Source organism: Bufo gargarizans, chromosome 2 (assembly GCF_014858855.1).
Source record: "Bufo gargarizans isolate SCDJY-AF-19 chromosome 2, ASM1485885v1, whole genome shotgun sequence".
NCBI classification, from domain to species: Eukaryota; Metazoa; Chordata; class Amphibia; order Anura; family Bufonidae; genus Bufo; species Bufo gargarizans.
The window spans coordinates 569,231,574-569,251,006 of record NC_058081.1 but is presented as its reverse complement, the minus strand read 5'-3'; the positions used below and the strand labels follow the sequence as shown (position 1 = coordinate 569,251,006).

The 19,433-nt window shown below is 43.6% G+C and overlaps 1 pseudogene; it reads right to left on the bottom strand.

The window, feature by feature from the left end:
• Positions 1-18,098, bottom strand: part of LOC122926156 — a 354,925-nt pseudogene extending 336,827 nt beyond the window's left edge.
• Positions 18,099-19,433: the final 1,335 nt, after the last annotated feature.

Sequence of the window (19,433 nt, the reverse complement as noted above, 5' to 3'; positions counted from 1 at the left end):
CCAGCACGCACTGAAACCAGTGATTAATTCATGACAAAGCTGTTCTCATACTGGAATATCTGTCAATATAAGAGATGTAATCACAAACTGGTATAGGATATACAGTGACATGCAAAAGTATTCACCCTCCTTGACTTTTTTCGTATTTTTGGTACCTCACAACCTGGAATTAACATGGATTGTTTGAGGATTTGCATCCTTTAATTTACAGAACATGTTTTTTTTGTATATACAGTATATATTGTGAAGCAAACAACAAATAGGACAAAATAACAGAAAAAGTCAATGTGCATAAATATTCCCCCCCCCCCCCAAAGTCAATACTTTCTAGAGCCACCTTTTGCGGTAATCACAGCTCCAAGTCGCTTTGGATAAGTCTCTATGAGCTTGCCACATCTTACTACTGGGATTTTTGCCCATTCCTCCTTACAAAACTGCTCCAGCTCCTTCAAGTTGGATGTGAACAGCAATCTTTAAGTGTGACCACGGATTTTCTATTGGATTGAGATCTGGGCTTTGACTAGGCCATTCCAACACATTTACATGTTTCCCCGTAAAACACTGAAGTGTTGCTTTAGCAGTGTGTTTGGGGTCAATGTCCTGCTGGGAGGTAAACCTCCGTCCTAGCCTCAAATCATGCACAGAGTGGTACAGGTTTTGCTGAAGAATATCCGTGTATTTAAAACCATCCATCTTTCCCTCATCTCTGACCAGTTTCCCAGTCCCATCCCCACAGCATGAGGCTGCCACCACCATGTTTCACTGTGGGGATGGTGTTCTTTGGGTGATATGATGTGTTGGGTATGCGCCAAACATAGCGTTTTCTTTGATGGCCGAAAAGTTCAATTTTAGTCTCATCAGACCAGAGCCCCTTCCTCCATACATTTTAGGAGTTTCCCCACATGCCTTTTCACAAACTCACAACGTGCCTTTTAGCTGAAAGTAGTGGCTTTCTTCTGGCCACTCTGCCATAAAGCCCAAATCTAGGGATTGTATGGCTTATTGCCGTCCTATGTACAGATATTCCAGTCTCTGCTGTGGAACTCTGCAGCTCCTCCATGGTTATCTTAGATCTCTGTGCTGCCTCTCTGATTAATGCCCTCCTTGCCCGGCCTGTGAGTTTTGGTGAGCGGCCATCTCTTGGCAGGTTTGCTGTTGTGCCATGTTCTTTTCATTTGGTTATCATAGATTTGTTGGTGCTCCTGGGGATCATCAAAGATTTGGATATTTTTTTATAACCTAACCCTGAATTGTACTTCTCAACAACATTGTTCCTTACTTGTTTGGATACAGGGAGTGCAGAATTATTAGGCAAGTTGTATTTTTGAGGATTCATTTTATTATTGAACAACAACCATGTTCTCAATGAACCCAAAAAACTCATTAATATCAAAGCTGAATATTTTTGGAAGTAGTTTTTAGTTTTAGCTATTTTAGGGGGATATCTGTGTGTGCAGGTGACTATTACTGTGCATAATTATTAGGCAACTTAACAAAAAACAAATATATACCCATTTCAATGATTTATTTTTACCAGTGAAACCAATATAACATCTCAACATTCACAAATATACATTTCTGACATTCAAAAACAAAACAAAAACAAATCAGTGACCAATATAGCCACCTTTCTTTGCAAGGACACTCAAAAGCCTGCCATCCATGGATTCTGTCAGTGTTTTGATCTGTTCACCATCAACATTGCGTGCAGCAGCAACCACAGCCTCCCAGACACTGTTCAGAGAGGTGTACTGTTTTCCCTCCTTGTAAATCTCACATTTGATGATGGACCACAGGTTCTCAATGGGGTTCAGATCAGGTGAACAAGGAGGCCATGTCATTAGATTTTCTTCTTTTATACCCTTTCTTGCCAGCCACGCTGTGGAGTACTTGGACGCGTGTGATGGAGCATTGTCCTGCATGAAAATCATGTTTTTCTTGAAGGATGCAGACTTCTTCCTGTACCACTGCTTGAAGAAGGTGTTTTCCAGAAACTGGCAGTAGGACTGGGAGTTGAGCTTGACTCCATCCTCAACCCGAAAAGGCCCCACAAGCTCATCTTTGATGATACCAGCCCAAACCAGTACTCCACCTCCACCTTGCTGGCGTCTGAGTCGGACTGGAGCTCTCTGCCCTTTACCAATCCAGCCACGGGCCCATCCATCTGGCCCATCAAGACTCACTCTCATTTCATCAGTCCATAAAACCTTAGAAAAATCAGTCTTGAGATATTTCTTGGCCCAGTCTTGACGTTTCAGCTTGTGTGTCTTGTTCAGTGGTGGTCGTCTTTCAGCCTTTCTTACCTTGGCCATGTCTCTGAGTATTGCACACCTTGTGCTTTTGGGCACTCCAGTGATGTTTCAGCTCTGAAATATGGCCAAACTGGTGGCAAGTGGCATCTTGGCAGCTGCACGCTTGACTTTTCTCAGTTCATGGGCAGTTATTTTTGCGCCTTGGTTTTTCCACACGCTTCTTGCGACCCTGTTGACTATTTTGAATAAAAAAAGCTTGATTGTTCGATGATCACGCTTCAGAAGCTTTGCAATTTTAAGAGTGCTGCATCCCTCTGCAAGATATCTCACTATTTTTGACTTTTCTGAGCCTGTCAAGTCTTTCTTTTGACCCATTTTGCCAAAGGAAAGGAAGTTGCCTAATAATTATGCACACCTGATATAGGGTGTTGATGTCATTAGACCACACCCCTTCTCATTACAGAGATGCACATCACCTAATATGCTTAATTGGTAGTAGGCTTTCGAGCCTATACAGCTTGGAGTAAGACAACATGCATAAAGAGGATGATGTGGTCAAAATACTAATTTGCCTAATAATTCTGCACTCCCTGTAGTTCCTTAGTCTTCATGGCAGTGTTTGGTTAGTGATGCCTCTTGCTTATGTGTTGCAGCCTCTGGGGCCTTTAAAAAAAGGTGTGTATATGTAATGACAGATCATGTGACACTTAGATTGCACACAAATGGACATCATTTCACTAATTATGTGACCTCTGAATGTAATTGGTTGCACCAGAGCTTTTTATGGTCTTCCTAACAAAGGGGATGAATACATACGGACATGTCAATTTTCTGCTTTGTATTTCTAAACAATAGTTTTGTTTATATATTTTTCTCATTTCACTTCACCAACTTAGACTATTGTGAGTATAACTTGTATTGTACTCATTTACATTTTGGCTCATTCTGGGCTTTGAAGTCCAGCAGGCGGTCCTATCAGTGACTGACAGCCTTCCCTCTATGGCTGTGTATACAGAGATAGCTGTCAATCACTGATAGGACCGCCTCCTGGACTTCAAAGCCCAGAATGAGCAGGAATTTAAACAAGTGAAATATAAGTAATACTAAATCATTACCCATAAAACTATATATCGATCTGCTCAGCTCCTCCTGCTCTACAACATACTGCCTTTAGCTCAGATACTATGTTCAATGTGACAGGTTCCCTTTATAAGCAGAGAAATGACAATATGTGCAAGAGCAGCACGCACACCCAACACTGCTGGCAAACACTACGACTGCCATCATGTCTCACCTAGCTTTCCCAGACTCTTGTATGTCAACTCTAACTAGTTATACGCCCTATGCTCCCATTTCTCTGGCTAAACGGAGCCCTATGGGAGCTGTAATGGTGGCCATATTGGCTGGATCTCCCTATGTCACCAGCTTTTTCAAAGTTTCACCGGGGTGTTCTCCTAAATCGCTTAGGCGAATCTGCTGATTATGAATCAATAAGTTGTAGCAGGGAAAAAAGGCTCGCCTCTGCCTCCTGACACTGAGCTGACGCTCGGGTCTCCTGTATTGTGTAAGAACAATGTGAGCAGCACACCTGCATTGTGCGAATGTCTCAGCGCGTGTGACCTTACACATTCTGTTACCTGCCGTAGACACTGTTCTGTTCAGTGCCGATTAAGGAACTTGTGAACGCCCTAAAGAGCTATAAATAGCTGAAGGTGGAGGCAGCAAAAGATTTCTCATTTATTCCTGACATTTGTTAAGAACCATGAGCTGTAAAATTATTTTTTCATTTTTTTTATAATCTATCATTTATCCGTGAGTCATAGTTCCAAATATCTGATTTTGAAACTTAAAGGGGATGGCCACTTTCTGGTTATTGTTGACTAATTTCTTTGTGAGATGATTATATGGTCTTTGTTGAAATTTGCCACCATTTTCTATATTTTATAAGATATACCCCCTTTTATTACAAAGTCTTTCGAGTTATCCACAAAGAGGTCCTATCCATAGGATGGCCGCTGCTGGAGTGTCATGTGACCAGGAAAATCACCTCCATGTGATATCCTATGTGTTTTAATGGAGGTGATTTGCCTGGTCACATGACCCTCTATCAGCAGCCATCTTATGGACAGGACCTCTGTGTGGACAACACAAAAGACTTTGTAAACAAGGGGGCATATCTTATGAAATATAGAAAATGATGCAGAATTTCAACAAACTTTTACTATGTATTGTTTAAAATAGGTATAGAATACACCACATTGTTGTGAGACAAAAACGCAATTAGATAAAAGAGCCACTTACTTATTCCACAGGATAAATGGAAAAGAAAAAAAGGGTGGATCTTACCACATCCAGTAGAGAGATCTACACCTGGTGGCGTAATGGTCCTTTTGTAGTGTCGCTCTCCCAAACCACCACAAATTGCGGCGAGACATACGTGTACAGGGGACACTTCCCTACACCTAGTATGGACATTTGCCACTGATAGTCCATACAGTGAATACAACGGGGAACCTACCGTCAGTCCATTCTATATTCCCTGAAAGTTCATTGAAGTCCCCTGATGAGTTCCGGTAATTCGGGACGAAACATGGCATTTAGGGCTTTATAAATAAGGTAGGGATTAGGCCCCAATACAGGGAAAGGTTCCATATGGGGTCGCCCCTGTGGGGCAGGTGCTCTGTGTTTGTTAGGCAGGATACCTATTTAGCCCACTACCCTTGACATAGGTAGGGCCTTGTTCTAGGGTCCAACAGGAGAACAAACAAATGCCTTGACCACAAGAGTGTCGGTCACAAGTGTCCTTCTGCCACTCTACAAAAGGACCATTACACCACCAGGTGTAGATCTCTCTACTGGACGGGGTAAGATCCACCCTTTTTTTCTTTTCCATTTATCCTGTGGAATAAGAGTTGCGCTTTTATCTAATTGCGTTTTTGTCTCACAACAATGTGGTGTATTCTATACCTATTTTAAACAATACATAGTAAAAGTTATGTTTTAAGATACCCAGTTCACATAATTCTCTGACAATTTGTTTGGGTTGTGACAGTATACCTCTACACGCTCAATTTAGTGTGGAAGGTATAACAAATATTTGAGAATTTCAACAAAGACTATATTAGTAGGTTACATAGAATCATCTTACAGACACATTGTTCAACAATATCCAGAAAGTGTCCTTCACCTTTAAGTAAATGATGTGGTCTACCTCGAATATGTCCTGTACACTCAAATTGTTGTTGTGACATGACCTGGCCTTGGTAGTGAATGTACCATGGCAATCACTTTACATATGAAGTACAAGACTCATCCTAGGGCGATGACAAGCACGGATGTATCTGTCATTTGATTGTTCTCCTTTGAGCACAGTTAGTAATTGATTTATTTTTACTGTAAGCGTACACGCACACAGCAGAGCAGTTTACGCAGATTTTGTACACAGATTTTTGTACGATTTTCATTGTGCTTCTCCACCAACATACAATTGTGTTACTTGGGGATTTTGTCACAGATTTTGCCCCAGATCTCGCCTTTTGCATTGCATTGAGTGAAATCTACACTAAAAATTCACACAAAAAAATTGACATGCTGTGGATTTCAAAATCCCCACCGCAGGTTAATTTCCATGTTGAAAATTTCCGCACAGTGTAGATTACACTGCAGATTTATCTGCACAAAAATCCGCCCAGAAAATCCATGCGTAATACGCACCATGGGCATATACCCTAAGGGTGTAATCACATGTAACAGATTGTACTGTGTTTTTGCCACGGATTTCAACCTATGCAATGCACCGAATCAGGGGCGGACTGGGAACTTAAAGTGGCCCTGAAAAAAAAAAAAATCCTAAAAGTGCCCCCGTTTCGTAGTAGTTGTCTAAATTGATGGAAGGCAGAGCCCGAAATACCATATTGTGGCACATTATACCGCCCCTAACAGAGCCAAATACCACAGTCCATCACAAAATACTGCCAGCAGCACAAAATACATCCCCAGAAACTTCTACTAGCCGGCCATGAGGGTGGCCCAGGTTGCATCGGCCCACCGGGAAATCTCCCTGTAAAGTCTATGGGAAATCAGCCCCTGCCCAGAATGAAATCCACAGTTTATATCCGCAGCATACATTGACATGCTGTGGAATGAATTCACGCTGCAGATTTTTTTTCACTGTGTTCGGATGAGATTTCTTAAAATCACTTTGCTGGTACTGCAAAACACTGCTCTATATGTCATGCGCAAATCCATGGCAGCATATCCACAGCGTTTGTGAACATATCCGAATTCTCAGGTTACTGTTGTCTGCCGTCGCTCTTTTGGAGGGACAGTCCCTGCTTTTGACCAAGTGTCCCTCTTTGCTCCATAAATGTCCGTCTTTTTGATATGAAGTACAGATTTGTATTATTACATGTACAATACAGATACACATTGTGTTTTTTTCTAGTTCCTATCTGTATATTAGAGCCCACCTTGTATGTTATTTCATTATTTAATGCAATTTGGATTTTAGAAATTTCTATATTCAGATGATTTTTGAACTACTGTGTAAAAGCAAACTATTAAAGCATAAATATGCAGGAAAAGTGGACTAAAAGTGTCCCACTTTGACTATCCAAAAAGCTGGGAGGTATGGGCTTCTGGGCAGTTCTCCTGGCTGGTTTGACATGCTTTAGACCAGTGTTTCATATTGTTTTTAGGCCTAGTACCCTCTATGCAAATACACTGTGCTCCAGATGAAATTCACAGCCGGAGCACATAGCAAGCACTGTATATCCTAGAGACATGCCCCCTGGGGTGCACATACCACACAATGAAAACCTAGGATTTAGACAAAATCTCTCGTGACTAACACTACCTTTAAAGAGTCACTGTACTTTCACACAATTTAATTTCCTTTAACGAAGAATTTTGAACTACCAACATTACCATCTATAAAGGGAGCCTTGTGCTTCCGCTGCTTAACCGCTGCTGGCGTCACGTTTACTTGTTCTATAAGAGGGACATATTTAGTAGAAACCTCCTAAGGGGCAAGGGATACCCCAGACCCCTTTAGTGGGATGTTTCACATACGCATGGCCAGCTTTAATAATCTCACAGTATGAGGTCTGAATAGTACCATTGTTCAACAACTGAATGATACCACCATACAGTGACTAACCCCACTATACAATGACAAAGTAATGATACACAGTGAAAGAATAACAACCATACTAAGAATGCATTATCCAACCATACAAACACTAAATGATACCACCATGCAATGGCTAAATAATACCACCGTACAGTGACTGTGTACTTACTGAATAACACCATACAGTAACGAGTAACTGTGTCCTTACTGAATAATACCACCGTACAGTGACTGTGTACTTACTGAATAACACCATACAGTAACGAGTAACTGTGTCCTTACTGAATAATACCACCGTACAGTGACTGTGTACTTACTGAATAACACCATACAGTAACGAGTAACTGTGTCCTTACTGAATAATACCACAGTAAAGTAACTGAGTTGTTACTGAATAATACCACCAAACAGTGACTAGATAATATTGGGCCCTTAGAAACTACAGTAGTATTACACTAATAATTTATTGCTGAACACCAGCTGTCCAGGATTAGAGCACTGTCTGATAACTTCCCATATCAGCTTCCAGGGGGAGGAGGTTATGTTTTTGGAGTTCACAGCATATAAACCTACATTTTTCAGATTTCCGGAGTTAATAAGCTAATTCTGTAAGGCTACTTTCACATTAGTGTTTTCAATTCCGCTATTGAGATCCGTCATAGGATAAGACATAATACAACCAGATCCGTTCATGACGGATGCATGCGGTTGTATTTTTGTAAGCGTTTTTTCAGATCCGTGACGGATTCGCAAAAAACGATAATGTGAAAGTAGCCTAATATGTGATGCTAGGAAACACCAGGTCTGACATGCTTACTAAGCTTACTAAGCTTACTAAGCTTCTATCAGATATTAAAAACCAAAAAAGGACCGTATAAACATTATTGTCAGCCGATGATATTGGGGGAGAGAAGGACATATGGAGTATACGGCACACAGCAGGTGAGTAGTGTTAGGCTACTTTCACACTAGCGTTCGGCTGTCCGCTTGCGAGTTCCGTTTGAAGGCTCTCACAAGCAGCTCCGAACGCATCCTTACTGCCCTAATGCATTCTGAGTGGATGCGGATCCGCTCAGAATGCATCAGTCTGGCAGCGTTTGTCCTCCGCTCAGCAGGCGGACACCTGAACGCTGTTTGCAGCATTCGGGTGTCCGCCTGGCCGTGCGGAGGCGTGCGGATCCGTCCAGACTTACAATGTAAGTCAATGGGGACGGATCCGTTTGAAGATGACTCAATATGGCTCAATCTTCAAACGGATCCGTCCCCCATTGACTTTACATTGAAAGTCTGGATGGATCCGTCTGAGGCTATTTTCACACTTAGAAATTTTTTAACATTATAATGCAGACGGATCCGTACTGAACAGAGCCACCGTCTGCATTATATGAGCGGATCCGTCTCAGACGGATCCGCTCTGAACGCAAGTGTGAAAGTAGCCTTAGGGCTCTTTCACACCTGCGTTATAGTCTTCCGGCATAGAGTTCCGTCGTCGGGGCTCTATGCCGGAAGAATCCTGATCAGTTTTATCCTAATGCATTCTGAATGGAGAGAAATCCGTTCAGGATGCATCAGGATGTCTTCAGTTCCGGAACGGAACGTTTTTTGGCCGCAGCAAATAGCGCAGCATGCTGCGCTTTTTGCTCCGGCCAAAAATCCGGAACACTTGCCGCAAGGCCGGATCCGGAATGAATGCCCATTGAAAGGCATTGATCCGGATCCGGCCTTAAGCTAAACGTCGTTTCGGCGCATTGCCGGATGCGACGTTTAGCTTTTTCTCAATGGTTACCATGGCTGCCGGGACGCTAAAGTCCTGGCAGCCATGGTAAACTGTAGTGGGGAGCGGGGAGCAGCATACTTACCATCCGTGCGGCTCCTGGGGCGCTCCAGAGTGACGTCAGGGCGCCCCACGCGCATGGATGACGTGATCGCATGGATCACATGATCCATGCGCATGGGGCGCTCTGACGTCACTCTGGAGCGCCCCGGGAGCCGCGCGGACTGTAAGTATACCGCTCCCCCGCTCCCCGCTACTACTATGGCAACCAGGACTTTAATAGCGTCCTGGCTGCCATAGTAACACTGAAAGCATTTTGAAGACGGATCCGTCTTCAAATGCTTTCAGTACACTTGCGTTTTTCCGGATCCGGCGTGTAATTCCGGCAAGTGGAGTACACGCCGGACCCGGACAACGCAAGTGTGAAAGAGGCCTTACAGTGATCTTATTATTTAATATTTCTTTTTCAGCCCTCCTGCCGCCATTACAATACCATGACTGATCTTCTCCTGCCTGCAGGCAGCCAAACATATGTTTTTTTTTAACAGGAACAACACCAGAGACAATGTCATAACCAGCGCTGCATTAGAAAAACACAATGAACACCCAAAACACCACAAATACAACTGAGATGTATGCAGATTTTTCAATGATTTGCCATAGACAGTAAAGTAACATCTGGCTGCATCATTTTCGTGGAAAAAAAAAAGCTGTTAAAAATGCCAATGAAATTCATCGAAAAATGCAGAAGTATGCTGTGCTGTGTGAATCCTGCCTTAACAGGGTCTTTATTAGGGCTCATGCACACAAAACCTATTTTCTTTCCGTGTCAATTTTTTTTTTTTTTTGCGGACCGTATGTGGAACCATTAATCTCAATGGGTCCACAAAAAAAAATGGAAGTTACTTTGTGCGCATTCTGTTTCCGTATGTTTACAGGTCCATTCTGCAAAAAAATAGAACATGTCCTATTATTGTCCGCATTACGGACAAGGATAGAACTGTTCTATTAAGGGCCGGCTGTTCCGTTTTTCTGCGTGGATTTTCACATGGAAAAACAGCAGAATACAGTACTAGCAAAGTGAATGAGATTTGAGAAATCTCAAGTACGCTTTGTGAATTTTTTCCATGCAGTAATTGACCTGACATGCAGATTTTCAAATCTGCAGCATGTCAATTTTTTTTGCAGATTTTTTGTGCATATTACACTCTTTAATTTGAAAGGTAAAATTGGGGCAAATCTGCAACAGAAACTGCAAGTAACACTTGGTGCAGATTTGGTGCTAAAATGCAGGCTTTTAGCAGAAGGGAGCAAGTGCCGGTCAGGAGCTCACATAAGATATCGCGCCTTAGCCTGTGCCCACTCTGCTAAAGCCTGGCAGTCTTTTAGTGGAGTAGCGCTGGTACAGGCAGAGGAGCGATGTACTATGGAGCTCCTACCTGTACAGCGCTCAGTAAGGCCACAGCAGGATCCATACTCCAGTGTACAGCGGTGTGGAAGAGTCCGGATTCTAAAGCACAATAGAAAAAAACTAAAAGTATATTAGAAAAATTATTGTCAGCACAATTTTGAACATTTAGTTACACTTTAGGACTGGGCATTGGGGGCACTATGAGCCCCCAATGGTACTATTCAGACCCTTGCAGTTTGGTGCCCAGGGCAACTGCCTTTATGGTCCCTTCACACACTACGCCACTGCTGCCAGTGATTGGCTGCAGTGGTCACACGCGGTATATGGCATGTCACCGCTGCAGTCAAACAAAAACACAACCTAGTGGGATAACTGGAGCGGAGGGGGTTTGAACCAGTTACTGTAACTTGTTTTCTTCTTATTATTTTTGGATGTTGACCAATGCTACGGTTGGATTTTAATGTATTCAATCCCTTTGTTGTTAGGGAGATAAGCCACCATCAGAGGAGTATGGAGTATGGTAGCTATCGGCCAAATGAGCATTCCTCCTACGTCTCACCAGTCATCCACAGGATAGGTAATAATTATTAGATCCATGGAGGTCTTACTGCTGGGACCCCCACTGATCATGAGAACTGAAGGCCTTGGTCTTAATGAAATGAATGGAGCAGCTGGTCGGACATATGTGAGTGGCCACTCTATTCATTTCTATGAAAGGACCCCACCAATCTAAAGGTAATCCCGTATCCTGTTGATAGATTATAACTTTAAATAAATGCCCCGTTAAAATAGCAATCATTATCAGAACTACAAAGGTGTTTGATTATTGCATAATGGGAATGGTAGGCAAGGCTTAATTTCACCAGTGCTTTTGTTGGGAGCTACATTGTTATTATCTAACAACACGAAAATCACCAAAGACCTGTTACCGACTACGACCATCATATAATGGTAACAATTGTATAATATGATCTGCTCAATAAAACATCTTCACTTTAAAGTCCTATGGAGTTAAACACCAATTATGTGTCTCATTCACTCAAATTAGTAGGTTCAATAACCACTCTAGAAATGTACAGATCCACAAAGGCTCCAAGCAGTCATAAATCTGTCATATCTGTAATCAGCCAATAATCCAAACCTTCCGACTGGAAAAATTTGCTCAGGGAAATTCCTGGATTTGTCAGGATGATGACAACTCATATCATTATATAGATGCATAGTTACAGTGTTCATACCCTACCAAAGGTATGAACCATAGAGGTGTCCTACTTGTGGCCTTGAGAGGAGGCTCAATCTAGAGCTGGCCTCACCTCCCTCCTCCAGCTATGTGGTGCTAACCAATACAGAGTTAACCCTAACTACAAGAAAGGCATGGCACACTAGGAAGGGTGCCGCCTTTCTCTCCGACAAGATATAGGAACAAGGTACAAGCTATGGTGTCTCTTGTCCCAGGGTGGGCATTTGATGGAACAAATCAGCACCATTATCATAGACTGCAGACCAGTACACACCAGGTTCTGCTCTCCACTGGGGAGTGAATACCACTGCATCCATTCTAGACAATGCTCTGTGATCTAAGTATATCAGCAAACCTCTCTGATAGGTTGCTACAATGTATCTGCTATTTAGCTCTAGAGCATTATCTAGACTGAATACAAGTGTATCCACTTCAGCCAAGAGGACAAAGAACACACAGGTTTTTAGCCTGCCAATATAAACAAGAAAGTTCTCATTTGGAACTGTAAGTGTAGTAGAAAATTGTAGAACTTTTCATTTATATAGTAATTAACCATTTCTTAACATGGTATTCCCATCTCAGACATATCCTAGCAACATTCAACCAGATAGGTACGGATCCCCCTAAAGACCATCCTATCTCAAGAACGAACCTACAAAACTGAGGAGTGTGCACCATGCAAGCGCAACTTTTCTTTCACTGTCATGGGAACACTGATGTGGTTATTTCCGGCAGCCTCATAGCCGTGAATGGAGTGGTGGACTTCCAGAAGTAGAGAGTGTCCTCTCTTGGCTATTTTTGGAGCTTCCATAGCAGTGAATCAAGAGCATGCCGCACATGCACAGTGTACTCTTCTTCACTTCGGGGGCCCCATTCTAGAGACAAGAGCAGGTCCCAGAGGTGGGACCAAGACCTATCTGACATTGATGGCATATTTAAGAGATGGACAAATCCCTTTACATAAAGCCCTTTAATAAAACTGAGTATACAGGGTTATCATCTCACTACATTTACCAGTTAGTACTGGAATATTTTACTGTAAAATAGTGTCTAGAGGACAATATAGAGTAAAACAAGCCAGTCCTGTCAAACACAGAAAGAGCAACCTGGGAGTATTCAGTGTAACTTCCGTCTATTTAAATCTCCTGCTAGTTTTACAATGTGTGAATAATCCCCTCATTTCAAAGAAGCTTGGCGTGTCTGTCAAGTCACAGTACAATAGCCTGCGGTACAGTCTACAGTACAGTCAGAAGTATAATATCATTGGTTACTCAGAACTGAAGAACAGACTTTTAATATGGTAATAACATGGAGATAAGGGGAAGGGAATTAATAGAGGAAATGTATTTCTATGGACAAAGCTGTATTAGTATTTGGGGTAATTCCATACAGAAGTGAAAACTTTGGTCCCATCATGTTTTACCATGATTAGGGACCCTTAGGCTCCCCCAGTTATAAACATGCTACAGTTATTGAGCATTTCCTCCCATTTAGGCCACTTTATTTTAGTGATTACCCATAGGGTACACCACACGGTCAGGTTTCTGCATGCAGTTTTGGAAGCTAAAATCAGGTGTGGATCATAAAAAGAGAGAGAGTATACAGGATAGATATGACTTCTCTTTTTAAAATTCGCTCCTTGTTTTGGCTTCCAAAACAGTATGAAGAAACTTGACCGTGTGGTCATGCACCCACTTCATTTTTTAAGGGAGTTGTTGACTTGTAGACAAAACCCTTATTGTTAGAGATACTCTTGACAATAAGTTGATAATACAGTGCCCCAGTTCTCAAGACCAGTAGCAATTAGTTGTAATCTGTGTGAGAACCCTTCAGTAAGTGTCTATTTTTCCTGCAGCGCCTCTGCAGGAAAAATGAAGCATTAAGTTGTTCCCATCGAGGTCAATGAGTTGTCCACATAGTACATGGACACATCTGGTCCTTCACAGTGAGATGTACTCTTTATAGTAACCCTCTGTTAAAGCTAATAAACAGGGAATCCGCCTATTAACACAGGGTTTCTGAATACAATTTTAGTGGTAACTGTAAATAAAGATTTTAGAATGGAGGTCTAATGAAGAAAACACCCAAAGATCAATTGTTAAAATGTAATGTTGGCTGTATTGTAAGGGATCGCCCTCTTTCAGGGGGTCACAATCACAGATATCTTCACGGATGTCACAACTGAGAGTGAAGGAAACTCTCAGCCGTGCGATGTAAGAGGATGGATGGTAGCTGCTAGGCCTGGACCACAGGATCAGGGAGCAGGTCACCTCCTATCACATCCCTAATTCTGACCCTGACTCCTAACCGCATGAGCCAACCCAGATGGTAGGATGGCTCATACACCGAACCTTGGGTCCCACCTAGCCCTCAGGGATCCCTGGACTAGGAGCAGGGTAAGGAGACCTGTTCCTCTTAGACACGGACGAACAGGAGTCTCACTGGCCAAGCTGCAAGGAAGGGGGAACATATACAGACATATGGATATGGCAGGTGAACTACACCAGTTCCAAACCTACCTGCCACAGCCTCGCTGACTGGAACCCATGCACCAGTACTGCTGTCCACACAAACACCAAGGAACAGCACACCACAAACCACACAGGTAACCAGGACATCCATAGCTGCAATAAACATAGAAAGGATAACAACATCAACTTAACATCATGCATAACATTTTATGACCACAAGGGTGGCCCTCACTGGACAGATGGTAAATGAACCAGGAGGATGACTCCAGCATAAACATGGCAGGAGTACCCCTCAGACTTCTGGCTTCCAGCAGGAGCTAAATGGCCCAAGCAGCCACACCCACACACCAGGAAAGGAGAAAACCCTTTCATCACCAGAGAAGGTAAGTGTCACTTAAAGGAGAAGTGTACACAGAACAAACTCCCTAACACCAAACATAGAAAGTGAACACTAAAACTCACACGTTGCCAGAGGCAACCCCGTGCCGTGACAGCGAGCCGCCTAGCCACCAGCTCCAGCTGCTACACTGCCAACCACCATATGTTGCCAACGGCAACCACACGTGAGGCAACAAACCCAGAGCCCTCACCTGTGGTTGACAACAAAGAACAAACCGCTGAAAACTGCATGCGACCAAAGAGTCACGACCATTACCATGGTCGTGACAACGGACACCAGGATTAAAGTCCAAATGACGGTTTAGGTACTTGCTAATACAAACATCATATCCCTGACTAAAGAACACAGTTTAGGATCAGGGCCTCAGGCTCCAAGCCCTTAGTCGGTTTGCTCATCAACCAACAGTTCACACCGGGAAAAGATCAGGCTTCACATAGCCTCGTGGCCCCTCAGTCCTCCTGGCTGAAACCACTCAGAGCCTCTGCTGGTCCCTGTTCTAAATCACTCTCTCCCCCAGACTGACATACTGGGAGGTGCTTTATGCCAGCCTGCTTACAGCAGTCCTCAACTGCGATCACCTCAGGTAGAAGGGAATACCCTTCCTGGAAGGGTGTGGGTTGGCAGATCTCACTTACAGTCCTATCTGCCAATCCAACTAAAATCCAGCCCAGAATTAATAAACAAAACTGTCTCAGCAAACTATGCTTTGCTGAGACGACTACCGCTCTCTTGATTTTAGCTGTCTCACCCAGCTGAGGTACCTGAGTGGGACATACACGCCTTCCAGCACTGTTCCCATTATCACATATCCCCCCCCCCCTTCTTCAGACCGGAGGTCTGAGCATTTTTCGACATTGTACCATGCCCTCTGGTAGATGTGGCCCCTGACACATTTTTCCCTTTATTCTGCCACGCCCAGGCTAGCAGAGCTCGGTTTTTCATAAACACTGACTTTCTACCTAGTAAAAAAAATGCCTTAAGGCCTTCTGTGCCCAACTAATGGCCAGATACTCTCTTTCTACTGTTTTCCGAGTGACGATGACACGCCCTCGCACTCTTTGATTCTTGCGCTCATGCTCCCTTTGTTTCTTTAATTTATCAACATACGACATGCAGTACCTTTAGTCCAGTCCGGCTGCCTCTCGCCGTGCTGCTGCCGGAACTCCGTCCCCACGCCCATTATAGTCAAAGGGGACGGATCGGCAGTTCGGGGGCACGCGTAAACTAGTGGCAGGACGGATCCGAAAGGATGTTTACCTGCTGGAACAGCCTGCCGGACTCCCCTGCTGCTAACGTGAAAGTACCCTTACTCTCAGTGTTTCTGGCTTCTGGAACTTCTTTCACAAGATATTTTTTTTCCAATCGACAGGCTCTCTCTTTAACATCTTCTCTGGCTCTCGCACATGCTCAGGTCCTTTCTTGGACTGCTGCAGCTCTTGACTGAACTGTTCATTGTTTCCAGTCATGGTTGTGTCAAGACCCTTTCTCCTTTGCTTTGCAGAGTTCCTTCAGCAACTCACTCCTTTTAAACGTATCTGGTTAATTTTTTTTCTTCTTTTCTGCAGGGGTTTTCTGAGGTTCGGCTTCAGTTTCAGAGTTCTCCTTCTTCAGTGGCTTTTCCTACTTCAGCAGACTCTCCTTCAGCCTCTTCTTTGACCTCTGTAGCGTCTAAGGATTTCTTGCACTCCAACACATCGGCCTTAGCTTCTTCAGCCTTTATCTCTATGGAGTCTCCATTCATTTTGTTAGCCTTCTCATCTTTCTCGGACATGGAATCATGTACTGGCACTCTTAACGCCTCCAACTCTTTCTCACCGAAGTTGGAGGCACCGGGGACACCGGGGTCTTTAACAGACTCTTCGTCTTCTGTCATTCCCTTCAGAGGGTCACCCAGGATATTGTTCCCCATTCGTGTAGGCTCTAGGAGAGCCATTTCACAGTAGTAGACAACATCTGCATGCTGGTCATCTGTCTCCTCGTATTTCTTCCCCAGCAGACTGCTGGCTTTCTGGTGGACATTGACGGCAGAGGGAATGTCTTTCATGACCAGGTCCTGGCTACTCACTACCACAAGTCTCTTGGATTCAGCCTCCATATCAGCCACATTACCTGGTTCTGCAGAACCATCTTCCATCTTCTCTGCCGCGGCCAGCACCACAGCGCCGCCATCTCCAGACCCATTCTTAACAGGCTTTGGCTTAGACTTCTTGGCATCTTTCAGAGGACTCTCCTCTTCAGGTTTCTCATTTTCCTTTGATTGATCCAACCTGTCATCTCGAGAAGCTCTTGCCTCTAACTCTTCAAGTTTAGTCCTCATTTCCTCCACCTGCTGCTCGAGAGCACACTTAGACTTCTTCAGCTCATAGACGTTCTTCCCGATGTCATCCTTTGAGCTCATGAGATCTTTCATCTCTGCTCTGAGTTGCCTGTTCAGCCTCTCAAATTCATCTCACTCCTCAAGCGCTTCTTCAAGGGGTCTGTCACGGATGGTGTTGCAGAAATCTGGAAACTTATAAATAAACATCCGACTGGCTTGATCCCAAACTAAGGAGCATATGGGTGAGCCCTATAAAACCCCTAGAGCTCTCCCTGACTGCTATGCCCATGCAAAGGTCTTTATGGTAGACGATTGCATGTCCACGTACCTAATACTATGTGACCCCTGAAAACCCTATAATAGTGAGGGGACACGACCACCGGCTCCCTGCACTTAATACGGACAGAGTCAGGATCACCTAGAATCAAGCCAGCAAGGAAACACAAATAAAGGGAACAGACTTATCTGAGGAATCAGCAGAAGCAGCCTCCAGCAGTGAACACAATCCAGGAAGAAGTATAAACCGCAAAGTGAGGCAGTATGGGAGGGAATATAAAGGGAGACAATTAGTGTAAATAGGTGACAGCTGGGAGAAGGAAAGGAGATGATAAAGTGAAACCAAAACAAAGAACGTCATGCAGGTAGAGAAGAACATCTAACAGACCTTCTTACAGAACTGGTGGTGACAGGCTCTAGCCAAGGAGAGAGCCTTGGTCTCCTTCTCCCGAGCATTAGTCTCCGTTCTGTCAAGTTCTGCGGCATACCGGGCCAAGGTGTTTTTCTCTTTAGTCAGGAGCTGGTCAAACTTCTTCTGTTTCTTCAATTTGTCTCTAGTGGTCCAGGTCCACCATTCAATCAAGCAACTCTTGAACAAGTTGAGCAATCCTGGCTTCCAAATGTCTTTTCTCCTCCAAGAGAGCAGATTTTCCCAAGATGCCAGCTCATCTCTTTCCTTAGTGAGAACAACCGAATAGTCCTTACTACCCGCGTGAACGTCCAGAACATAGTCCCCAGCTACCAAGCTGGCATGTGCCAGGTTAACCTTGCTTTCTGCATCCAACAGCGCTCGAACTGGACTGCCATTTATCACAATGTCACACATTTTCTTAGCAGTCTCCAGTCCCGGTGTCTCAAGACCGGAGACCTCAATTGTAACAAAAATATTGTCTTGAAATAACAATATTAATAATAGCATTTACTACTAGCCCTAGTCTTCCTAACCTAGTGCTCAAGACAGCCATCATTGTTGCCTACTTACGGTAGGTCTGTATCCTTAGACTGAAAGTTAAACTTGATGTTTCTTCCCCCATGCTTCACAGTTGCGATGAGGTTTTAGTGCTAGTGTGCAGTGCTCTTATTCCTCCTAACACAGCGTTGTGCACTTGAATAGCTCGATGGCTATAATGCAATCACAAAGGTATTCAGATCCAACTGCTGGTTTGAAAACTGTCGAATATTTTTAATGGGACAACCCCTTTATAGGTGAATAATGTTGCTAGGAATAGCCATGTGTAATATCCTATAATCCCCACGTGTATTGCTGTGCTGATAAAGATGTTTTGGATGCTTGGGTATTTGAGGTATTGGAGGTTGCTGAGAAGGGATAGAACTGAATCAGTTAGTGCCTTAAAGCAATTAAAAATGTATTATAGCCATTAGGTTATTCAGTACATTGTATCTGTATAGCTCCACCTGTTCTTTCTTTTTTTCCTTATTTCTCTGTCCATCTCAGTTACATAGCTTGTACAAAGCTGAGGTGGTCACCCATACTCAGTTCCCTCCTTCAACTGCTACCAGACAGATTTACTTTTCCTTTGACATTTAAAGGAAGAGAGCTGTGGCATAAAGAATACCCTCCTGAGCTGTTATAGGGAGAAAGCTACAGCAGAATGAACATGCCCCCCCTGAGAAAGGACATGCCCCCTGATGAAATAAATCTAGCAGAGCAATAAATGGAGAGCTGAATCCAGGTGAGGTACAACTGCGACAACCAATCTAAACTTTGCGAAGGTTGTGAGGTTGTCACCCATATGTCCTTGAAACTAAGATCACTGAATAGTAATATAATTATAACATTAAGGCTACTTTCACACTAGCGTTGTTTGAATACGGTGTTCAATTCCGACACCGGAACTGCCCGCCGGATCCGGAAAAACGTGTGAAAACTGATTACATTTGAATCCTGATCAGGATTTCGATCACAATGGAAAAATGCATTGGAAAAAATGGATCCGCCATTTATGGACTTTAACTTTTTTTTCCTATTTTTCGGGTTTAACATGCCGGATCCGTTTTGACTGAACACACGGCGCCGGATCCGGCGTTAATGCAAGTCAGTGGGAAAAAGGCCTGATCCGGCGTTCAGTCAAAGTGTTCAGGATTTTTGGCCGGAGGTAAAAATACTGCATGCTACGGTTTTCTGAAAAGCCTGATCAGT